General features: G+C 49.5%; 1 protein-coding gene across 4 annotated transcripts in view; it reads right to left on the reverse strand.

The window, feature by feature from the left end:
- Positions 1–26,099, reverse strand: part of Sema4d (semaphorin 4D) — a 105,178-nt gene that overhangs the window by 59,803 nt on the left and 19,276 nt on the right. The window contains exon 2 of one of the 4 annotated variants that reach the window (XM_028771999.1): positions 14,911–14,979. The exons of 1 other annotated variant lie outside the window; for it this stretch is intronic. The gene's annotated coding sequence lies outside the window, so the exon portion shown is untranslated. Of the gene's footprint in view, positions 1–425; positions 443–14,910; positions 14,980–26,099 lie in introns of those variants that run through there. 2 more of the 4 variants (XM_028772000.1, XM_028772002.1) reach the window with 2 other exon arrangements.

Here is a 26,099-nt window from a genome sequence, read left to right on the forward strand (position 1 = left end):
TCAAAGCCCTCTGATTTACAGACTCCAGCGACATGAGGCCACCCCAGCTGTACACAGCAGCCATATCTGTGGTTCTCCTGAAGCAAACACCAGGGCCCTCCTTCCCTGGGCTGTGGGGCCAGGCAAGTCCCTGCCAGGGCCACACCCACAGGTAGCAAGCCAGCCGCTCTAGGCCACCACTCCCTCCCCACAGAGTGTCTGTGAGACAGAAACCTGAGATAAATGAGCTCAAACAACCAAGAAGAGTGTGACCGTGGCCAGCATCACCGTGTGGATGCCAACTAGCTACCTACCAAGAAGGACCCAGGGTTAACCCTCGGCTAGGTAGGATGGACCAACCAGTGAGAAAGAGACTGGCTCTGTAGCTGGGCCATGCCCACTGCCTTCAAGGTACAAGACAGCTCAAACCAACCATCCCCCTCTACCTCTAAGTGCCTTCTCCTCCATTCCTGGGATCCAGCCATCTGCACTCCTGGAAGGCGCACTTTCAGAACATCCCACTCAGCCCTGAGCCATCTGCAAAAGCAAGAGAGAACACCTGGCCCCATTACCAGCCCTGCATACCTTTCTGCAGCTGGGCTCCCAGCCCTGCTCTGGCCACTGTGTTCCTGGCTTGCTCGCTTGTACCTCGGCCCTCAGGACTTTTCTGGTCCACTCTACCTTCAAGTGGTGCCTCTGCCCGCCCAGCTGAGATATCTGTCTTGACCATGGGGTTTCTGTCATGAGTTGGGGGTACAGTCTGGGATGGGATGAAGGGAGACGTGCTGCAGGGGGCTGGGTCCACTCTTGCTACAACAAGGCACCCTTCAACAGGGAGACAAGGCTCTGTGGTGAGCCTTCTCTGCAGGTCGTGGGACAAGCCTGTCCCCATTCTCTGCCCTGTAAATAGCGAGGCTGTTCTACAATGTGGGCCTGATTGTTTTCCTATATAGACCGATTCAGGGACGTGGGGCAAGCTAAGCAAGGAAAAAGGCTGCCTTAGAGGCTGGGGGTTAAACTGACCAGAGGAGACCACCCTGCCCAGTACCCACGCTATGCAGGCCACTGCCCACCAGGCACAGCTAAGGGACACCCTCTTGACCCAGGGGACACAGTTTTATCAATCACCCGAAGCCTCAAAGCTTTCCTGACCCCTAGCCATTGGACTCTGGGGCTGTTCCATAGAAACAGACATGTTTTCTTTACATGGCCCTGTAAAACCCTGGGCCAGACCTCAGCAGTAATGTTCAAAATGGCTCATTCACAGAGCAAAATATTTCTCCTGAGATTAGTGACGTAACATTAAATAAATAAATAAATAAATAAATAAATAAATACCTTGAAGGCTTTTCCTTACTAGCACAGAAGCCCACAGTTCTCAACACCTGTAAGTACCAGCCTAATCCCCAAATATGCAGAACTCAGACTGTCTCCGAGGTGCTAGCTCAGCAAACAGCAAAGGGCTGGCAGCCAACCCAGACCCCACAATACCATGCATCAATCTGTTTACAGTAAAAAGCAAGAGTGAGTGTCTATTTTCAAAACTATGAGTGTTTTCCTTAGAACAAAACAAAACCTAAAAAGAAAAAAAAAAAAAGGCTAGTGAGGAATTTACCGTAAGAGCTACAGCCAAATGAAAACCGGCTGGCCCACCACCAAGCTCACCACATTTCGGCGCCACTCACAAGCATGAACTCACTCTATTTAGTCCAAAAGCCTGCCACACGTCGGTGTGTGGCTCCCTAGGTCACCCTCATCAGAGACACAGATGCTGCCATTAGCTAGCTGGCAGGCCTGGACACTTGAGACCAGGCTGAGTCTGTGGCTCAGCCAGAATGACCCACACATAATTAACAAGCAGGTCAGCATCCTCCCTCAGAACCCACCATGCCCTGGGAACTATCAGCCTGTGGGACCTCTATTCACACCCACCAAGGACAAGCCTATGGTTATGTTGGTTTCTCATCCCAAGTCAGGGGATCCACCTCTCTCCCCGATGAACTGGGGGAGAAAAGTTAAGCACCATTCTGCATAAGTGGGTACACTATTAAGTACCATGAAATGCTACTAGAATTTTGAGTTCTGTGTTGGGCTCTCCTCTAGCCTTGACTGTAAACATCCTTCCAATTCGGTCTGGAATTGATTAAAACAGCTAGGAGTCGGCATTTGACAGGCACTGAACAGGGAACCACCGGCCCAAGAAACAGCTAGATTGCCCTCTTGTCAGTCAGGCTATTCTGGACACTTCTAAGTCACCCTGGAGACACTCCGGCAGCTGCAGAGGACCACCGTAACCAAAGGACCACCATAACCATGGTCGAAAACGTAGCATGTTTTAGTCATCACCATTCCAGAAAAGAGTTTGTACCAGCCTGGGAATACAGTGCTCCAACCAAAGCATCACAGCCTGAGCAATGCTCAGCTTCTCAAGCAGATGTTTTCCCTTGGACCAGAGAGCGCACACCTGCCCAGAAGGCCTACTGTTGGAGCAATACAATCTTTCATGTGTATGAGGGGTTGTGTCAAAACTGGCACGAACACCCTTGCCACACACACCTCACACCTCCTGGCCATGTAACCAGGCTGATTGGCCCACTTCTCAAGGTAGTCAGGAGACCCCTTCCTGTGCTTGCCATTCTCTGGTGTCATAACTCTAGCCCCAATGAAAGCCTTCCTCCAGTGGTCTTTGCCTAGTTCAGATTCTTATAACAGGCCGAAGGGGCTGAGCTGGGAGCACGAGGAGACAATGGAGCAGCAACAGCTGTGACAGTGGCAATGCTACCAGCGGCAGCCGTAGTACAAGATGGTGGCCAAAGGGGCTCCAAAGCCAAAGCCCTCATACAAAATATGAGGGCTTGCATTCATATCCTCAGAACCTACACACAACACAGCACAGCAATGTGTGCCTGTAATCCCAGAACTCCCATGGTGAGATGGGAGGCAGAGACAGGTTAATCCCTAGAAATCACTGCCCAGTTACCCTCCGGTACACAGAAGCAAACAATAGTGACCCTGTCTCAAACAAAGTGAAAGGTGAGACATGACACAAGGCTGTATTCCTGCCTCTACATACATGACATGCACACATGCCCATTTGTATGCATGAATACACACACCAGACTGAGACTCTGAGAGAGTCAGTCCCAGTCTCTCTCTCTCTCTCTCTCTCTCTCTCTCTCTCTCTCTCTTTCTCTCTCTCTCTCCTGGCTACAGGGTTGGCCAGAGACAAGGAGGGTAAAGTACTGAAAGTTAGTTTGAGACAGGGTCTTACTGCTTAGTTCCGCCTAACATGGAACTCTATGTAGACCAGGCTGGCCTCAAACTCACAGAGATCACCGCCTCTAACTCTCAAGTGTATGGCAGGATAAAGGTGTGTGCCACCAGACCCAGCCTGGAGAGAGCTACAGAGAGCCAAAGATGAAGGACTGTAGGCCTTGGTCACAGAGTTGCAAGAGCTACCAAGTCCTAGAGACATCCTAGGCTTCATTCAGAGTTATGACACCGGCTTCTGGGAGGAGCCACAGGTCCCAACACCCAAGGCACAGGGACCGTAACACTAGCTTGCAATGACTGCTGCTGCCATACACTGCTGCTACGAGCGGAAGGTTACACTGTCTGCCCAGTGACAGCACTGGCAGCTAAAGCCTAGAGGAACGTGCTTACAGCTTGAGCACCTTCAACCATATACCTCTGGTCACCAGAGGCAGGAGCAAAAAGCTTCCCGTTCTCAGACCCAGAAATACGCATCTGAGTCTGCCCATACATAGGCTTCAACACTTGAGGTATTGGGGCTGTCAATCCATCAACTTCTCAGAATTTCTGAGAAGAACATGAGGCACCCAGACAGCTGACAGGAAACCTCCCTTTATTATCCCCCTGTGCAAGTCCCTCCACATCTCTCTCTCTCTCTCCACTCTTCCTCAGTATATGCATAACTCTCTCTAAAATTCAGCTCTGACTGACACCACCAGGAACTCAGGAGATGGCTCATTTGGTAGAAGACTTTAATGAACAAGCAAGAAAACCCAAGTTGGGGTCCCCAGCATATAACCCCATAGTTCGGGGGACAGAGACAGGTGGATCTCAGGAAGTCTCCATATGAACACACACACACGCACACATACACACACAAATGTAATACAAAGATAAACAACAGAACATCGACTGCCACCGTCAGATTAAAACCTCAGCTCTGTACCTTACAACAGCACAGTTGGCTGCCTGATCTGTCTCCCCTGAAAGGTGAGACCCGACACAGGACTGTACTCTGGCCTCTACACATATGACATGGCATGCACGCTCAACCACTTGTATGCAGAGATACAGACACCTGTTTGTTTCTCTCCACTTCAACTCTCTCAGTCTGGCCTTCTGCCTGTAAAGCCACCAGGCCGTCTGGAAAAACGAACTGATAAAAACAAAAGGAGTCTTCCATGCCAGCTCCCCAGTATCACGTATAGAACCTGCTCGCACCCACCTGCACATATACCCTGGTACCTGTTGCTGTCGGGCAGTACACCTAATGCCAGCAGGGGACCAGAGCTACCCACATGGAATTGAGCACGGGATGAGACATGGAAACATGTCTTGGGGCATGTGTAAGATGTGTGTCTGGATGTAACAGGAGGTAGTCAGTCCTATTTGGATGCTGGGGGTGAGCTGGCTTGGGCAGAGTCTTGGAGTCCATCCTGAGCTGAGACCTGAGCCAGCAGGGGTCAGCCAGCCCATAGTTACTCTGTGACTCTATTCTAGTCCTGTTTCCCCCAATGACAAAGCATGGAGACTTGCTTGCTGTGTGCAAGCTCCCAAAAGTTGTCTCGCCTGATCATCAACTTGCTTTCCTGACCACTCACAACAGCACAGCCTTCTAAGAACAACAGCCGCCTCCCACGGCAGACTGCTTCCTCAGCACCCCGTCAACGCCTGTAAGCCTAAACCCTTACCTCGTGCATGTGGTCCAACCACCCCACCTGCCACCACGCTGGAAGAAACGCCTTAAACCCAATCAGCCTATCGGTGAACAGGCCCCTCTCCCTCCACATATGCAGGACTCAGTAGGGAGTATTCTCCTTCATGCCAGTGGGCAAGCTGCAATTCTGTACAGCAGACGACACTGGTGATGGCTCTGCAGGACCTGGCCTCTAGGCATGATGGATGACTGTAAAGGCCAGGCCTAGGCTGAGGTGTATGGCAGGTCATATTCAAGTGACATGTCAGGATGTTCCCAAGAACAGGAAAGAGAAGGCAGAGGACCCATCCCTCTGCCTGGCAGCTCCTCCAAGGGCTCCAACCCCCACTCCTACCATGCCCTAGCAGAGCACTGGACAACACTGGCTTCTTTTAGGACTGGGGCTGCCTGGTGCCTGGCTGCTCAGCCGTCTGGTTCTCATTCCTTCTCCCAACAGCAGCTCATTCGCTTTACTTCTGACCTGTTAAATGTCAGCCTCAGATGAAAAGGACAGGGAGCAGTCGGCAGTCGCTGTGGAGGACAGGCAGGCAACCGGAGGAAGGGCTGTGTGCCCCTTCTTCTGTACACCGACCATGAGACCAGTCACAGCAGAGGTACGAGGATGCCTATAACAGAACCAGCCCCTCTCAGCTCTGCCCCCAGCCACCTCGAAAGGCTTCTCCGGGAGCCACACCAGCATCCCACACAGCATGGTGTGTGGATCAACACCCAGCAAGTCTGTGAGAGGTGCTGTAAGTGTGTCCCTCCCAACCATGATACCCAGTGCCTTCTCTTTTCAGGGGTCAGGCCACACTCTCAGACCCAAGAAACTTTTGTTGTCTAATTGCCAGCATCAATGCCGTCGAGCAGAGCAAGCAACCATGAAGGCCAAGCAATGGAGGGGCTTCAGCACCTTAGCCCAGCCTTGATGGCTTTCCTGCCTGACTCAATTCAAGCACCTCTACAAGATTGGTGTGTAGCTGGTCCCTTATGTCACAAGAGCACAAAAAGAATGAGGAAACCATGAGACAGCAAAGCGTCACAGAGCTGAGATACTCAGAAGGAGAGGGGGGGATCAGAAAGTCATTAAGGAAATAAAAGAGTATAGACAGGGCCACCTTCCCCATCTGCTGTTCAGTGGAAGCTTGAAAAGACCCCACCAAGAAGGGGAAGACCCCACAAAACCCAAGACACAGAGGCAGAAGAGCAGGCAGGTGGCTCTACACATCACCTGTCCAGTCACTTCCTCTACCCCTAGAAAGCTGTTTCTTCCCAGACCAAGCCTCACAGTCTAGAAGGCCCACCTGCAGCCCGCTGGGCCCCCTGGGAGACTCCCCACCATTCCTGGAGAGACCTGTCAGGTAACAGCTGGAGCACAACCCCATTCCTGTCCCAGGGCAAAGCCTACAAGTTGAGAAGCACTGGAAAGAGATGGAAGTCTGTTCCAGGTTGTGGAGGAGCTGAAAGAAACAAGTGAGTAGGGATTTCCTGATACCCACTGGACCCATGGAGACTGGCTGGCACATCCAGACACTCTGGCCATCTGCCCCCCTCAAGGTCCATTCCTTCATCCATCTGCTCCCAAGCCCTGACCTTCTGTCTACCTGCTCCTTAGACCTAAGTATCATCCACCTTTCTCGCTGACCTTGAGGCAATGCCACAGCTGGGTGTCAGGCAGACGGGTTCATCCCTGCATAGGAGAGCCAGGGTCCAGCAACATCATGCCACTGTGAAGCAGCCAGGCTAGCAGCTGCTGACTGAGAAGGACCTGCCTGCCTGGGACCAGCAAATGGTTAGACAGACCCAGCCCAGTGACACTGTGGCCAACCTCATCCTACACCTACATTGGAGATGAGGGGCCCAGGCTGTTAGTCTTGTGTGGGGTCAGGCCCCTACAACACTCCATACTTCCACCCACAGCTCGGGTGCGGCTGGGTCACCTACAGGGAAACGCAGGCCTGACCTCATCATGCTCCCAGCAGGGGTGGGGCCCCGGCAAGCTCAGCAACACAGTTTTTTGGTTTTTTTTGTTTTTTTTTTCAGAAGCCATGGGGCATAGCCACCAGAGCGGCAGGCAGTGTCTAGGGACAATACTCAGAAAGACCTAGGCCTGGAAGTTCAAGGTTAGTCACACAGACCTGGTACATGGTGATATACATCCTAACACATGGATTTGAGCACAGAACAACTGTCACGTGCTCCTAGACCACTGACAAGGAAACCTAGGAAGAGGGCAAGTCCCCAACATAAATGCTGTCTTCTATACCCATTGTCTTACACTCTGACTTTACTAATTTCACAGTTGGGTTTTTGTTATTCCTGTTTGTTTTTGAAACAGGGTCCCACTGAGCCCAGCCTGGCCTCAAACCAATGTGTAGGCAAAACTGCCTCTGAACTACCGAGCCTCCTGAGATTACAGGGGTGAAATGCCTAGTTTCATGCAGTGCCAGAGATCAAGCCCAGGGCTTCCCACATTCTAGGTAAACATTCCTCTAACCGAGCTACAGCCTCAGTTCTAGTTTTACAGGCTTCTAGAATTCACTGGTAACACAGAGAGTAAGCACGTGTGCTTTCCCTTTCTCCCTGGTCTTCCTTGCAGAGCCCTTCGGCACAGCAACAGTGTATCCTCTACAGAGGGAGCGTGTGGCACCCCACACACATTAGAGGGATCGCCTCTCCTCGCTGTGCTAAGATAGCATGTGCAGGGCACGGAGTGGGGACTCCTTCACTGCTGCCAGCACACTCCATAGGACTGTCACCAAAGTGACTCAGGATGGGAAAAGGCCACTAGGCCACCAGGGAGGAGTGGAATGTCCTCTGATGAAGAACATACCAGACCACTGAGCTGACGTTCAAATTGTGGATCAAAACCAAACATGAATGGTTGTTGCCTAGTGCCAGCACACCGTAAGGACCCAAGATTGGATTCCTTCCTCCTTCTAAAACGCCTTTTAGGGCCAGAGATGGCTTTATGGATAGAGACATCTATCACCAAGCCGAACAACCTGAGTTCAATCCCACATGGCAGACGCAGGGAACTGAGCCCAGCAAGTTGTCCTTTGACCTCCACTTGAGCCACAGTACACATGTACACACACACACACTAAATAATATAAAAAAGAAAAAGCTCTGACTCTCGAAGCCTTCCCTTAATCCATGCAAGGCAGTTCAAACTGGCAGATTAAAACTCCCGCACAGCCATTATATCTTAACACCAACACCACAAACTTTAAGACCCGAGCACGTACATACAGGTTTCACCTGGCTGACAAATGAGACTCCATTAAAAGAAGCCCTCAAAAGACAGAATTGGGAAGCAGCTAGAGGCTCAGCCAGGAAAAGCATCAGAATGGAGTTCCATCTCCAGAATGCGTCCACATGTAGGAGGGAACGGACTCCCTCCAGCTGTCCTCTGATCCCCACAGATGTGCCTTGGGGTGTGTACCCCCACTCCCCACCTCCACACATAGAATAAATAAATGAAAAAAAAAGAATTGGGAATCGGTGTTTTAAAGCAGAAAGATCTGGAACGCTCAGCCCCTGCTGATGATCAAGAGGAACAGACAACCTGGCAGCAGAGAACACAGCAGAAGAATCACAGGACCTAAGTCATAGGAACCGCTCACCAGGACTCAGGGACAGGCAGTGTGACCACAGCATCGATCTCCAGCAGACACTTGCCACTGTGGAGGGAGGGAACTGGGAACGAGATCCACTACCAAGATCCTTTCCGAAACTAGGCCAGCAAGTTCTACCAAGCTCTTGGCCACACACCCTGTGACCCAACAGTGCCCCACCCTGAGGTCAAGGCCCCTGAATGACAGTTCTGATGCAGCTGAGGGTATCTGTAGAAGCCCTGTTTATCCTGCCTTCCTGTTTGCCTGTGGCAGTTCACACCAATTACTAAAGCCCAGAGGCTTGAAACAACAGGAACTGACTCTCCCATATCTCTAGAGATAGAAGTCTAGTCAGTAGCACTGGGCCAAAGTCAAGGACACTGTTAGATTCCCACTTCCTCCACAGACCCTCAAGAATTACATCCAGGCTCTCCCTGGGTGTGGTGGCTACAAAGGGTCCTAGCTTGTGGGGCTCTTGGTACCCCAGGTTCTTTCAAGAGCAGAACTGACCCGGCCCCTGAGACTAAGAAGATCTATAATCTGCACCGGAGACCTCTTAATCTCAATTAACCTGTAGGCATTTTCTTCCTACTAAGGACCACCAAGGGAAGGCCTTTTGTCTTAGTCCTTAGATCTCATCAGAACCCCATTGAGGGCTGGAGAGATAGCTCAGTAGGTAAAGTGCTCACTGCACCACCATGAGGACCTGGGTTTGAGTCCCCAGAACCCAGATAAAGGCAAATATAGTAGCATCTATCTGTAACCCCAATTCCCCTCCAGGGAGATGGGAGGTGGATACAAAAGAAGCCCCAGAAGATCAGAGGTTAATGAGTGAGGCACACACAAAGGAAACAAACAAACAAACAAGCTAATGAGACCTGGTTTCATTAAGGTGGAAGCCAAAGTCTCTGAGCTACTCTGAGTTCCCTGACCTCCAAAAGAACATATGGTACAGCCATGTCCTGGTACACACACACACACCACGTTTTAAGGGGGTAAAAATCAGAATACCTTCCAGACATTCAGAGCAATGTCTGCACCACAGGGCATGTTGGGTTAAAACCCATTCTGGCAGCCCACTGCCCCAGAGTCCAGCTCATTCTCCCAGAGCCTTCTCTTCTCTGTCTCAGTCAGAGTCAGTCAGTCTCTCTCTCTCAGACTGACACACTCTCTCTCTCTCTCTCTCTCTCTCTCTCTCTCTCTCTCTCTCTCTCTCTCTCTCTCTCTCTCTCTCCCCCCCCCCCCCCCCCCCAGGAGGGTGTCTGTTGCTACATTTGGGTACTCCCAGATAAGCCCAAATGAGCTCTCCATTAAAAGACCTTTAATCTGGTCACACTCACAGGAGCTCTTCACACAGGACCGCATTAACAAGGGTCAGCACCTGACATCCCTAGGGGACTTACACAATCTGCAGAAAGCCCTAAGAGCAAAGAAACACACAGCGGCCGAGTGTGGGTCTCAGAACCGAGTGTGCCTCCCATATGTACCGTGGCCGGCACCACCCCACCTGCATGATTAACACACTCAGACCTCCCAGGTTCTCAGGGGTCTGCGTTATCTGCACAAACGAGCAGTCCCCCTGGGTCAGTCAAACACGCACTGTCTTAAGATCACGACGGCCATGACTTGTAAACGTGAGGCAACCGAGGGAGGAGGAGGACAGCAGATACAGGTTATCTGGGGTGGGCTCCTCATCCAAGTCCCAACTCATATGTCCAGCTCAAAGGATGCTCAGAAGGGCTCAGCTCGGGGGTATCCCTGTGGGACCAGCTCTGCATATAAAGACCACAAGAGATGAGACACACAGCCTACGTCCTAAAGGCCCTTCCTTTAAAATATGATGTCAGATCTCTCCACGCACCCATGCCGCCGTCTCTTCTCCCACTTGACCGTAGCGATCCCACCTGGGGTCTCTGTCTTCCCCAGAAGTTTAACAGTTTCTGTTCGCTTAAGCCCTCTTGCCAGGGTGCAGTAGGCTATAGAGAACTCTTCTACAGTTGTGTGAATACAAACAGCTGAGAAGGGCCAGCCTCTCTGCAGCAGACCACAATTTCCCCTGCCCTATAGGAACCGGCATCCACGTGCCGCAGGATGGTAGGCAGAAATCTGTGAGGCTCAGGCTTGTAGCTGGGAACTCAATGGTGCATCTAGAAAGCCGCTCACCGTGAGGCTCGAGGCTCGTTTTATGGGCTCCGCTCATGTGCATGACGGCATCACCACATGCAGCCTGTCCACAGGGGAAAAGGAGCCCTTTGTGGGATATTAATAGCCTGGCCAGATGTGGGAGTGCCTGAGGTCTTTTCCTAGAGCTTTGCTGGGTCCCCACCGCTGCACAGGCACCAGCTCCTCCACTCAGACCACTCAAAGCAAGTCACATTGTATTGGGGGGGTTGGAGGGACACGTATTCATGAGGTAGCTCTCCTCCCACAAAGGCATGGGCTCACACAAACACGACATGCAGGCTGAGCAAGCCACCACTGCACTCAGGACACAATTGTGATGTGGAATATTGGCTACAAACAAGCACACTGTATCTTCTTAAAAACTTACGTATTTTTTAAAATGTAGGAGTCTGTATGTATGCCTGCATGCTACCTACTTGCCAGAGAGGGCATCAAATCCCTTTATAAATGGTCGTGAGCCACCATGCAGTTGCTGGGAATTGAACTGAAGACCTCTGGAAGAAGAGCCAGTGCTCTTAACCACTGAGCCATTTTAGGAGCCTAAGAACACTATATCTTTACCCCAACAGAAAACAAAGAGTAAGCCTGCATAATGCTGGGCCTTCAGGATGAAATCTCATCTCAAGCAGGGCAGGGCTGGTGCCACAAGAGAAAAAATGGTCTGCATGGCGATCCTCCTGCCAGGCACAGTACTCGTTTGTGGAACTGCATGGTATGGATACAAAGGACAGGAGAGAAGTATGTCCCATATGGGGCTGCTAATATCAGTGTCTAGCTCCAAGAGGGCTGAGGGTGTCGGTGCTTCCAGTCACTATAAATGGATACTCTGCTGTGGCCAAAGCCAAATCCCAGGTCAGGGCTGGCTCCTATGCACTTGAAGAGGCTGGACAGTGCTAAATTGCTGATCTCCTAGTCACTTCAGAGACACTGGAGGACCCGCCGCCATCTTGGGTATTTCTCATGCAATGCCTGCTGGTGATCTACACTGTGGTCCTAGTATCTGGCTGATGTTACAGAGGTGAGAGTTCTGTATACTAATGGGTCCAGAGCTTTCGGCTCTGCACCTACTAGTCCTGGATGTCCAAGGGAGAAGAGCCTGGGCATTATTCCAGGTCACAGCCTCACAGGACTGAACCCACAGGACCAGAGAGACCCTCCCATAAAACACATGGAAGTACCTGATCTCTCATTTTACTGTTGTTTAATTAAATCTACAGTGGCCTGCTCAAAGCTTATATTTTAGACACTTACTAAAAATAAGGTGCCCCTCCTATATAAAAGTTGTCAGTCTCAAGGCAGTTGAGCACACTTGAGGGCAGCACACTTGAATACCAGGTACACTCAGGGGTGGGCACACTTAGGAGACGGGTACACTCAGCTAAGCCTACTCCAGGGCTGGACACTCTTGGGCAGCGCTGCAGGATACACACAATGGGTTTGGTAATCTCTCATGGCTGGGCTGAGAAATTATTGATGGCTCAGAGGTTACAAATACTTTGTGCTCTTTTGGAGAACTGGAATCCAGTTCCCAGCACTCACAGCAGGCTGTTCACAGCCACCTGTAAATCCAGGTCCGGAGGATCCAATACCCTCTTCTGACCTCCTTGGACACCTGCACACATGTAGCATACATACATACAAACACAGACACGTAGGATAAACAAACACATCTTAAAAAGACAAGAAAGGATGAAGCCAAGCATAGTGACACACATCTTTAAGCCCAGCACTTGAGAGGCAGAGGCAGGCAGATCTGTGAGTTCAAGGCCACCCTGGTCTACATAGTGAGTTCCAGGACAGCCAGAACCACATAGTGAGACCTTGTCTTAAAAACATAATAAAACAAATAAAACATAAGAAAGCTACAGAATTGTGGGGAACCAGCCGGAGCACAGAAAAGACAGAATTTTAAAGCGGTACCTCCCATACTGTGTATGTCCCCTTAGCACGTACACAGGCAAGAACATGGCTCTAAGAATAGAACCTCAGGTGAGGTAGAGCGTTATAACTTGCTACCAAGCAAGGCCTGTCCCTAATCCTCACGTCTACCTGTCATATGCTCAGTATTCCCAACAGACCCAAAGAACACCCAAGTACCCCCAAACCACCCTCGTTAGCCAGGCCTCCCAGAACCTTCTGGCTGCTGCCTTCCCTGCCTGGACACACCAGCTTCTCCCAGAGGCCACTCTTGGATTCTTGGCTAGATTTCCACCATGGCGTCATAGAGACGGGCCCCCAGGGGCAACAGTAAGGACAATGCCTGCTTTGTCCCCACTCTGAGGACCCACTAAAGGCAAAGCTGCTCGTATGGGCCACTTCATGCTGAGAAAGATCCCGAAAATTTATTTCAGTTTCTACCTCCATGCAAACCCTACAAAATACAGCTTAATATTCCTAAGTATTTCCTTTCTAGGCAGCCTTTTATATGTAAACCATGACAGCCCCCCCTATCCTGGCGGGGGCTGCCCTCTAAGACGTCTGTGGGGTGACAGACAGCGTGGAGGGTGTACCATGCTTTTTCAAGCACACAGAAACCTAGGGCGAATTCCTTTCTAACAGTTAGGCACACTGAGTCTGCAAGAACAGTTAGTGACAGGACTGAGCAGCAGAGAGCTGTGCAAGTGTGAGCCCTCTCCCCTCCTGCTCGCAAATGCTCCACTGTGCTGTGATCTTTCTCCTTGTTGATTTCAGGGAACAAACACGCACACAGTAGAACAGCAGATAAGGGTACGACTGTATCCATGATGTCAAAGCTGAGGCTTGGGCAACCTCAGAGCCACCAACCAGAGTTCTGTGCTAACAGCCAGCCAACCCAACGAATGGGGCTTCTAGAAAAGACTCAGACACTTGAGTTATGATGGGCATGGACACAAAATCCACGTTGAGAAAGTCTACTGGATGCAGGTGTGTTCCTACAAACCTTCAGTCAGAGCTCTGGGCCTCCCTGTGGAAGGTTTGGGGTTTGGCTGGCTGCTCCGTGTCTATGACTTGATCAGCAAGGACGTGGCAGGCACTTGGGGGCTTGGGATGGGGTTGGCCGGATAAGGACAAGCAGTGATGGGAGAAGGAGGTTGCAGTGGTTGGGAGGAGAGGTCACAGACAAAGCTGGAGATGCCCCTGAGAAAATGGCTGGGTATATTGCTTTCACCATATGGTGCCTCCTCCTCACCCGGGACAAAAGAGTATCAATACCCTCCTGGAGCTATTGACATGGGTGGCATAGCTACTGCACTTGCAACAAGGCCCATATAAAACAGCCTTCCTGAGGCCTTAACCCAGAGGGCCTCTGCTGTCCACCACCCTGAACACATGAGTGTAGTGACCATGAAGGGCTGCATGTCACCCTCCCAGCCCCTACCTGAGCTGCCACCTCCACAGACTTCCCTACTCCAGGGTCAAGCAGTAGCTGAGAACACAGGAGAGGAGCAAGGAAGCTCTCTAGGGAGGGAGACAGGCTACCTTCAAAGACCCAGTGCACGCTCCCCCTCAGGGGCTTTTTTTTTAGGGGGAGCAGTAAGGATAACTCATGCTAGTACTCAACCCCAGCTCCACCTGTCTTGCCCAGAAGTGGGGAGTTGGTGCTGACTCAGGTGTTTTAATGGTAAATCTTCATTGTCAACGGATGGGATTTAGAGTCAGACGGAAGGACACATTGGTGGGTGTGTCTGTGAGGGTGTTTCCAAAGAGGTTCAACTGAGGCAGGAAGACCAGTCCTGAATTTGGACTGTTCTATCCCATGGGGTGGGGTTCCAGGCTGAATAAAGAGAAAGCAAGCTGAAGTGTTTCCCTCGGCTTCCTGACTACAGATGGGACTAGGTCGGCTGCTGCCCACCTGTCATTACAGGCTTCATCCTTAAACTGAGCCAGAATGAACCCTTCCTTTCTTCTTTAAGCAGCTATTGTTGGGAATTACATCACAACAGAAAAGTGAGGAACTCACCATCTGAATGGGCTGTACCCAGAAGCCCCTTGCTGGCAGCCTTTCTCCCTCCATCCACACGGAGCCTCCAATGCCCCATCCCTCACCTAGACAGAGCTCTGTGACAGGAATGCCTAGGTTTGCACAGACTTTTCTTGGTTCCCTCATCGAACCACAGGGCCAGGTGTAGAACAGAACAGACTGCTGACTCATGGGGCCTCCTCTCAAGGGAATCTTCCTTGGCGGTGGATTTGGTTACTCACCTAGGGATCAGTATTGTCAGACATGTCGGTATTCAGAACTTGGCTGTGTTTCTGTGATTTTACCAGGGTCTGAAACAAGAATTGGAAAGGGGGAATGAACAGAACCAAAGTGAGTCAGACACACTAACATGTGCACACGAGACATCGTACTGCCCAAGAGAGCAGTCTGCCACGAAGCGTGGCATGTCAGCACATCTGCCAGGTGAACCATACAGGACAACCCCCACCAGCAACAGGAAGGGTGGTGGCGGTGTCTGCCCCGCCCTGACTTATTTTCTCAGGGCTAGCCAGGAATCAGAGCAGCAGAGCGTCCCCAGCACAGGCTAAGAGATGCGGGTCTGAGGAGTGGGGCAGGAGCTCATAGTCTGTGACAGATAATCCAGTCCTCATTTAAAAAAAAAAAAAAAAATGGCATTTTGAGGCTAGAGAGATGGCTCAGCAAATAAGAGTACTGATTGATCTTCCAGAGGTTCTGAGTTCAATTCCCAGCAACCACATGGTGTATCACAACCATCTGTAATGGGGTCCGATGCCCTCTTCTGGTGTGTCTGAAGACAGTGATAGTGTACTCATATACAGTAAGTAAGTAAGTAAATAAATAAATACAAAATGGCATTTTAGGGCCAAGGATTTGACTCAGTGAGTAAAGTGTCCCCCACCCCCACCCCAAACACGACATTCTTGAGTTTGGTTCCTGGGACCCACAGACGGGAAGAGAAAACTCACTCTCACAAGCTGCCCTCTGACTTCCCACGCGTGCCGTGGTGCACACTTAAATGCCAACAAGCAAACATTTTAAGAGCTTTAAAAAAGAATGACATTTTAGCACAACACCTCCAATGCAGCCCCTGAACTAGAACCACAATCCTAAGAAATGCTGGTGCTAGCACACAGTCAACCATTTTAAGCAGAAGTCAGGGAAGGATGAAAACCAAGAGTACTTGAACTTGTGGGCTTAAAAAAAAAATCAAAGAGAAAAAGGTTTTACATACAAAAAGAGGTATAGAAACAGTAGCCAGAAAATGCTAGGGCCACCTTTCCTAAGGTCTCCTGGAACCCCCCCCCCCCAAAGCCCCCAACCAGAGCATAAAACGAGGGCAAATCAGAGATGGTGACAGTTTCATGTCATTAACTACACAAAGAATAAACAAAGTATCACTGCCTCTTCTAGGTGGACAGGGATCTGAAGTGACCCATCACCAGGGCCAGGGATGGCCCAAGGACCTCCCGACGCAGTTGGGAGACGACGGACTGGCCTGACACTGGGAGGTTCCTTCCATATATCCTGCTACTGTTGAAGAGTTCCTCCCAGATCCTTGTGTTGAAATTTAGCAGCCTCATTGTTCCAGTATTAAGAGGGTGACATTCAATCTCTATTACTCCTGTGTTCCTGGTATTGGAGGTGGGGCTTTTGCAAGGTAGTTAGATGAGGTCATGAGGATTTGGCCTCCATGTTGACATTAGTAGCTTTAAAGAAGACGAAGAGACCCATGCTCCACATGCTCGGTCTGTCTCACCGTGTGATGCCCTTGCCATGATACCCAAACATCAAAAGATGCCCAACAGATGCTAGCACCCCACCCCTGGACATCCTAACTTCAAACTGTAAGCCGGATAAAGCACCCTTCTTCATAAATTACCCAGTTAACACAACAGAAAAAGGACCAAGATTGCTTCCCACTTAGCGATGTCAAAGGACATTCTCTGCATTGTACCAAAACCATGGAAACAGTCTCTAGGACCATCAGTGGGTGGCCAGAGTGAGTGACAGTTTATCTAAATGTCTGTGTTCAAAACAGCTGTAAAGAAGAAGGCAGTCGCCCTGTGTGGAGGTGGAACTGCCCAAGACAGAACAGGTCTAGACAGAAATGGATACACTGGGGCTGTGGCTCCAGCTTCAGGAATGCCTGACTGGAGTGTGTGAATGAGTGTCAGGAGACAATCAGGTAACCAGCCACAAGCTCTCACACCTCGGGTTAGGACTGGGAGTCAGAAGACAACTTGGTCACCTCTCTGCTAGTGACCTTTCTACCTTACATACTCCAGCAGATACATGCCACAGTCCACCAAAAGGAAGCAATCAACTGTACACATGTACCCATATATATCCATACCGTGCACACATACACTCATGCCTAGATATGGACACATGTGCTCCAAATGCACACACCCATAGACACTGGAAGAGGCCCTTCTCCCAGAAGCCCTACCACTCAGCCACCAGCTCTGAGATAATGCATTCTGAGACAGGAGTAGCCACTGCTACTTCCCGGAGATCCCGAGAGCCTCAGCCAGTAGTTTTCATATACAGAAACTGCCACTGGTGAAGGAAAACCAGATCCTTGGGCTCCAGTGGGAATCCCGGTCCTAAAGAGCTGAGGGGAGCCCAGGAAAGTACATTCCTCATGGATTCCAGATCTATGCTGCAGGGGCCTCCAGGGCCATTCCTGAGGCGCTGTGCTTCCAGGGAGAAGCTTCCAGTGTCAAGTTCAGTGACTCTGCTAAAGAGCACTTTGTGTTTCTCACAAAAGACAGTGTAATTCCAGGAGGAATGCTCTGTTAGAAACTCAAGAACATCAATGGAAGAGTCCTGCTACTAACAACCCCAAGAGGCCCTGGTACCCATGGGTGCTCCATCTCAAGCCTCCTGTGCCTTGGAGTACTCTCCCTCTGGCAGGATTCTCTTGGTTACTGGCCAGCTCAGAAGACACCACTGGAAGCAGGGATGGTGTCCCCAGTAGGAAGGCCTGGCAAAGTGGTCAGGCCCATCTGGGTGAATGGACAGTCCAGGCCAGCAAGCTTTCAACACTGTACCCCACTCCGAAGGACTGCAGGTGACAATGGTGACCACACTGGCTTCACATAAGCCCTGAGCCCCTGGAGAACAACCAAGTGGGACCCATGCTGGGTTTCAGAAAGGCCACTGCAAAGAAACCCCTTCCCAACACCAAGATTCATGATGCCAATCTACCCAGACAAGGACAAGCACAGAGGCCTCCAGGTCTGGCTTGGTGTCCCCACGTAAGTTGTCACTCAAACAGACCCTGGGGACCAAACCTTAGGCTTCCCTCCATTCTTAGACTCCATGGTTCCCAAGCTACTCCTGGTACACACATTCATTCCTATACCACACCTAGCCCTTCCCTGCAATCTACGCCATTCAGGACCCCCATTCTCCCACTGGTGTAACCCTGGAGAGACCAGGTCCTCATGGCCAAAGGGTGGACTGGCCTTTACATCCCCTGATCAAAGCCCCCATTTGGTTTTTACTTTTGTGGGGGGAGATGATGTACAGCCTCTCGAGCATGCTAAGCAAGCCCTCTGCAACCAAGTCGAATACTCAGAACTCTGCTTTTTATTTGAACTTAAACAAATAAAAAAAATTACTTGAGCCCCCAAAGGTGTTATATAGCGACATGATCACACAACTAAGTAGAAGCAAAAATGATCCAGCATTCTGAGGCTAGCACACCGCCACAGCAGACTGCCAAAATAAATCCCTAATAGGTTTTATCCACTCTTGGAAGAGTACCATGCTGGCGGAAACTGGGGTGGCCTACACATCGTAAGTATCACAAGACACTAGAGTCCTGTAGCCCAAGGATTTTCTGAATGACAAGGTAATAACTGGACAAACTCCAGAAGGCTGTGTAACTGCTCCTAGCAACTCATTAAACTGATCTGGTGAGGAAGGGAAGTTCTAGGGGCATTCAATAATTCCCAAGCTGCAGAACACAGTGCCAGACTGTCCCCATCATCCCCATTTTGTGACGTGAATTTCTTCTCAGTGACAAAAAGCTATAGGAAGTCAAGGGGCATTGGGATGGATTTCCAATGGACACAGATTGGCTCTTCCCATGGGTGGACACGGGTTACCTTCTGCCCTGGAGCCATTTGTACATCCACAAAAGACAGTCAGTGTTGATGTCAGTGGTGTGTGACTTACGGACTGGCACAGTCAGGAGCCCCTCGATCCCACACCAACTTAAAGGTTACTTACTCCAAAGTCTGAGACTAGAAGAAAGGAAGGGACACAATACTGAGGTTAGGGCATAGGGGATGACTTGGGGGAAGCCATGATAGGAAGGAGAGTTGGGAGGAGCCCTGAATTTCTGGGGTGGGGGTGGGGCAGGAGAAAGAAGAGTGAGGCACTAACCAGGCCCATGATAAGACCCGAGAATCTCAGCAGAGTCAAGGCTCTCTCAGTCTGAGCCTGACTTTTAAGAGTGCACACCATATGGCCCTGAGGCTCACCAGCCTATGTCACAGTGTCAGGGGCACGCACCGATGGGCCAGGCATCTATCTAAAAAGAGCAGGAAGTTAAAAACCATTTCCTGGCTCGGGCTGAGGAGATGGCTCTGTTGATAAGGCACTTGCTTTGCAAACATGACGACCTGAGCCTGAGCCCCCGGAACCTGTGTAAAAAAGCTGGAAATGTGATGTGTGCTTTTAATCTCAGGTCTGGAGAGTCAGGAGACTCGCTGATGAATCAGCAAGTTGCCGGCCAGTGGAGATCTTTACAAAATAAACTAGGAGGCATTTGAAGAAAAATCAAGGCTATGATGTGGCCTTCATGTACACAAATGCACCCATGTGTGCCTGCACACAAACATGCACGTGAAAACACACACACACATAACACACACACACACACACGTTCTACTTCAAACAAACAAACAAACAAACAAACAAAATCTTAGGAAAATCACCTGAATTCACCTCACTGCAATGTGAGTTCATTTTCATTTCTGACGATCTGGATCCTCTTCAGGGCTGACAAAACACTTCAGCAAGCCTGAGGCAGGGAAATGGCCTGCAGCTGCCCAGGGCTTTCCTTTCCCGGAGCTACCAAAAGGCAGCAGGAAGACCCCGGTGTGCTGGCCTGGCATTACACCCACAACAGCATCTGCTAGATGTGTGCACACGCTCAGACACGCCAATACTCAAAGATCACATGAGTATGTGCACAGTTGCCCTCACAGGTGTGCAAGTACCCAGGAGCACACTCGGTACCTCATTGAGGATCACCACTGCTCAGAACACGTGCTGTGTGGTAGTAAGGTGTCAATCAACAGGTAGCGCTGGCCATGTCCTGTCAGCATGCACCTCCTCAAGCCCTTTCCCACTGCCCTCCTCTGCAGTCGGTACCCAGCATGCAATGCCTGTAAGTATGGTGAGAATGAGGGCTGAGCATCCACCGGTGCCGCCTGAGCCCAAATGTGAAGCAGACGCAGCTGCAGAACCTTCTAGGATGCTGCTCCCTTCCTAATGTTCCTGTTACTATATAACCAGAGGTTTTTAAGTCCAAAGTTCCAGGGGGCAGACCCTAGAAGGGCTTTTGTTACTCTTTCCCAAGCCACCAGAGCAGAAACTGAAATGTCACCAGCCCCCTGGAGGGAAACTGAATTAACTCCCCGGCTCTCAGCCTCCACAGGAAGATTAGCTGCGGTTCTCCTGGTTGCTGGGGCTGGAGTTTCCATAAGCAGAACCCCACCCCGCCCCCGTAGTACTCTTCTGGCACCGCACCATCTCTGACTCTTCCTGGTACCAAGTGTGGACCTGAGCGCATGCCCTCAGTACCACCCTGCTCTAACTGCCCAACACTCCAGAACCAAGATGATTCGGTAAAACCCACAGAGTCCAGAAAGATAAAACACAGTATCTGAAAGCTACTAGATGGCTCAGCATCCCTGGGCCTCCTGGTCCCTCTGTGCCCACAATTCAGACTCATGTGGACCTCTGAACACATGGGTTCCACATACATTCAGAAGAGGAATATATCTCTGTGCATATGCAGTCTTCGCCCTTTGTCATTGTCCCTATTCCTTACATGCACGGACATGGCACATATATCATCTTGGAGCTGTGAGGCACCTAAAGATGGCTGGTGTACACAAGGATGCTCACCACGCGCGCACGCGCGCGCGCACACACACACACACACACACACACACACACACACACGTGCGCACAATGCAAGTGAATGTTTGCTCATGTGGAAGCCCAAAGTTATGTCGAGAATGAGCCTCAATCACTCTCACTGAGGCAAGGACTCTCAATCAAGCCCAGAACGCATCAATGCAGCACTCTCCCTAACCAGTTTGCTTTTAGCGATCCCATGTCTCTACCTCCCATGAGGCAAACTACAGGCAAGTCTCCATCTCATTGGGAATTTACGTCCTGGGGTCCCAAACCCAGATCCTCACACTTGTCTAGCAAGAACCTTAGCCACCAACTCAGCCACCTCTTCAGTGTCTCGGTCATTGATATTTTAACAAAAAATGTCTGGATACAATATATATATAACTATATTCTGAGGCCAGTCTGAACTATTGAGACTCTGTCTCCACAAACAAAAGCAATGAATTACTTTATGAGAGGCGGAAAGATATGATTCTTAGAAACCCTTGTCTGCATATGACCACAGTGGTTAGGCTCTAGAACATGGCCTTCCAGCCACCATGAGCTGTCAAACACCTGGGACAGAGCCATAGTTCACGTCCTCTGCCATGTCTTCAACCTAAGCAGACTGCTGATACCATGTCACACATTGCCACAGCCACACTGATACAAAGAGGCAGCAGACAGCTGCAGAGGGATGAAGGCAGCCCAAGGCTCAACAGCAAGGGATAGCAGGCACAGAGGCCATTCTTGGGACAACATAGGCCAGGACAATCACTGTGTTCCGCCTGCTGGTTCTACAACTCATTGTTACTTCAAGTTGGTGCTCGACTGTAGCCTGGGGTCTCCACAGTCCCTGCTTCCCTCTGTGATGGGACTTTCCAAATCCTCTGCATTTGCAAAAACTCCCCTGCCCCCACCATTCCAAAGATACTTTATATCTATGTACGAGAGCCATGCGCATGCAAGAACAACCCAGAGAGGTTAGAAGAAGCATCAGGTCTGCTGGAACCAGAGTCACAGGCTGTCATTTGGGTGTTGAAAACCAAACTCCAGTCCTCTACAAGAGCAGTCAGTGTCCTTAAACATGAAGCCATCTCTCCAGACCCAATCTTCTTTCTCTTCCTTAAAAGTCATTCTGTTGGAAAGCCCAGCATGACACAGATTTTTTTAATCAAATGAAACAAAATTACTTGCCTGAGGAGTTACAAAAAAGAAAGGGGGAGGTGCTTTTCCTCCACCTAAGATGCTCCAATGTTTCAGGGCAGGAAGCAAAATCTACATCTTCCATCATCCAAACAGAGCAAATGGGGACAATGACAGTGTGCCCTACAGAAGGACACAGTGGATCATCTTCAACCCCTCTTAGCAAAAGCAAAGGACAGGGATGCCATGGAGGCGTGGCCAGAGCTGGCAACCACAGCCTGGGAGTCTCACTCTCAGGACCTCCTAGACTAACATAACACACTGAAGGAAAAGAATTTCAGAGTGAGTCGTGCCTTTTAACAAAGTCAACACATTTATTAACCAGAGAGGAGGCATAGTTCATTTAGGGCTGTTGCTTAGAAAGCCACACTTAGGTTTCTTTGCAATGGTTACAGACAACCACACACACACACACACACACACACACACACAATACTTATATTTATATATGGTATATGTACAAACTTTGTGGCTAAGAATCTAATTTACAACAAGATTTAAGGTTTAAGCTAAGTTTGTTTAAAAATTATTTTATGATTTTTTGTATGTGGGTGTTCTGCCAGTGTGTGTCTTGTGTACCATGTGCATGCCTGGTACCTAAGGAGGCCAGAAGAGGGCACTGGATCCCCTGGAACTGGAATTAGAGGGTTGTGAGCCACCAGGTAGGTGGTGGGAATAGAATCTGGGTCCCCTGAAAGAACAGCCACAGTACTCGTAACTGCTGAGCCATCTCCCCAGCCCCTAAGCTAAGTGTCTAACTGAAAATATATGAGCTGGTTTACTTATTTAAAAAAACGTTAAAGATGCTCTTTTGTGAACGGAACTGTCAGGGGCACTACTCATGCGCAGGGACAGCAGAGGCATGCTGCCACGGGCAAACGCAAGCATTCTGGCCCACGTAGGCACAGCTGGCTTGTTTTCTAAGACAGACTGTGCTCACACTCAAGATACGGTTGAAGGTAACTGTGAACTCCCTGGTCCTCGTGTCTTCCCCTCTGGAGTGCTGGGACTGCAGGTGTGTCCCACTACACTTGATTCACAAGGTGTTGGGGGACTAAACCCAGCGCCTGTGCCTGCCAGGCAAGCTCTCTACCTACTGAGCCACCCTCTCAGCCCTCTTGGCTAGCTGCTTTTAACATCCTTGTTTGGGATGTCATCAAAAAGACAAGCACTATTTATGTAGGCAACTTTGATTTTTTTTTTTTCAGTCTTGTTCCAGCTTCTAACTCCCAGCCAGATTCTGAAGAACAAGCCTTCCTTCCCCGGGCCTATGATTTTCCATCTTCCTCTCCTTGCCTCGCTCCATTTGGCAGGCTTGTCTGGGCTTTTCAAGCAGGCCAACAAGCAGCTTTTATGAACAGCAGTGAATCTGTTCCTTGGAACAGTCACCCGGAGAGCCCTCACAGAGGAGTGACAAGCTCATCCAGTCTCTTGTCTACAAGTTTCCTCTCCCTGTGGAATGAAGCCAACTCAGTTATCCTCTGGGACTGCTCCCAGGTAGCAAGTTGGCCCTTCTGGAGACACTGCAGATAGATGTGCAGGTCACTGGGGTGTTTGTGTGTTAATTGGCTAGTTCTGGCACCACCTGCCACCAGGGCTGCAGAGCCTTGGTGTTCACCCTAACACACCCCATTGGCTATTCCCCAAAGAGGAGATGGTGGAGACAGCACCCTGGGCATGAGGCAAAGGATAACTACACTAGTCCTAAAATCCACAATACGTGAACAAATGTCTAATTCCCACCATTGGCAAAAGGAGAGGAGTCACCACCACAGACCCCACAGACACTAACAGAAAAAGCCTGTAAACAATAAACATTCAATGCCTGGTTTGGAAGAAAACACCCAATTCTTTAGTAACTGCAAACAACCCAAACTCACACAAGATGACAGACAGCCTCAACGACACTGTAAACTAAGGAAATTGAAGACGTAATGAAAACACCCAGAAAAAGACATCTTTAGGTCTCCAACAATTTGACTGGAAAAGCCTATCCCATAGGATAACAAGAAAGTAACTAATAACAATAGTTATTAGTATAACTAATTATTAGTTAATAATAACTGTATATAGTCTGTTCTCGACAATGGGAGGAGGGAACAACCAGGGTGATGTTACCTTGACAGCACAGCAATCACTTCCAGTGTGTTAATCTCAGAAACAAAGGGAGACAATGGAAAAGAATGAAATGACTCCACCTGTTTGACCAATATATTTTAAAATTTTATTCTGGGGGCTGTGGACGTCAGCAGAACAAAACAATATGGCACCCTTGGAAATAAATTTGTATGGACAAACTGTGATAAGAGCTTATATCGCAAATGGATCTTCTCTAATTAGAAAAAATGTGTGTGTGTGTGTGTGTGTGTGTGTGTGTGTGTGTGGTATGTGTACCTGTATACACGTGTACTCACGCCCACAGGTACACGCGTGAGAACATAGGTCAGCATCATGGCACTATATAACATTATTATTGAGGGGGGGCACGCATCTACCACGGCTCCCATGTGGAGGTCTCTCCCTTTACCTTTTGGGACGGAGCCTCTCTGGTTGTTTCTCTCCCACTATGTACTCCAAGCATCCAACCACCAATCCTCCTGCCTCCACTGTCTGTCCTGCCATAGGAGTGCTGGGATTACAGCTGTGTGGGTTCTCAGAATGGAGCTCAGCCCATCAGACTTGCATAGCCCACGGAGCTCAGCCCATCAGACCTGCATGGCCCACGGAGCTCAGCCCATCAGACTTGCATGGCCCACGCTTTTACCCACAGAGCCATCGTGCTGGCGTCCATGTTTATTCACCTGGCTACTCTTGCTTTGCTGTTCTCTGTTTTCAGACGGGGTCTCTCACCAATTGGCTGGGCAAATTAGCCAGTGAGGCAGCCTTCAAATCTTCTCATCTCTACAAGCAGAGCGAGGGTCACGGGTGCATGCTGCCACACCCTTGGCTGTCGAGGACCCAAACTCAAGGCCACAGGCTTATGCAGACAAAACAGCAAGCTCTAGGTCCTGAGAGAGACTGGGCTTCAACATGTACCAAAATAAATAAATATATAAATAGATAAATGAATAAATAAATCATACCCAGGCCTCCGTATGTGCACATGTACCCAACACACACACAAGTCTACACACATATAAGCATATATATATATACATATATATATATATGTATATATACATGTATATATGTAAGCATATATTGTATATAGATTAGAAAATAAAATATAAAAACAACTAAAAAAGTTTCATAGACAGATATGAAACTGTCAAGTAATAAATAATAAAGAAGTAGTAAAAGGAGTTCAAGAAAGTCAAAAATTTTGAAACAGTTCCTGACGACACTGCAGATACCATGTGCTGCAGACCAGAGTGTTTACACAGCATTCAGAGTCTATGTTTGCTCCATATATGACTAAGGTCCAAAGGGAAGGCAGAGAGCCTGAATCCTGTAATTACTGGGAAAACGGAGACCTCAGACCATCCATCTACTTCTCTGGAATTTCAAGGAATCATGCCTTTCATCCTCCAGAGAGAAAGCCAACCAGAGTGTAATACAACACATCCCAAGTGCTGGGTGTGCAGCTCACATTCTTGGTCACACAATAGCCCTGTCACACGACACTTAATCTTACAGTTTCACTTACCTACCATCAATCACAGTCCAAAAATATCCACAGGACTTGTTCTAAGTTTGTAACTGCTCGATGTTCTTTGTAGAACACACACACACACACCTTCATCACCTTGCCCCATCCTGATCGGCTATGCATCCTCTAGCCCACTGTATCCACCATGTATACGTTATCCACTCAACACTGTCTTGATTATCAGCCTGACTGCCTGAGCATCACAAGGCGTTCCAGCAACTCCTATTCTATTTAGTGATGACTCTACAGCACAGGAGAGTGGGTTGTGGGAATTTGGATCTTCAAAGAGAAGCTCTGGGAAGTGCTTCTTTTAAGAGAAAGGGTGTGTACTTTCAACCTACAGGAAGACATAAGATATGCTAAGATTGCTCCGATCTACTGTACAGTTACATTGTCTGTGTGTGTGTGTGTGTGTGTGTGTGTGTGTGTGTG

Source organism: Grammomys surdaster, unplaced genomic scaffold, assembly GCF_004785775.1.
Source record: "Grammomys surdaster isolate TR1022 unplaced genomic scaffold, NIH_TR_1.0 211, whole genome shotgun sequence".
Lineage (NCBI taxonomy): Eukaryota > Metazoa > Chordata > Mammalia > Rodentia > Muridae > Grammomys > Grammomys surdaster.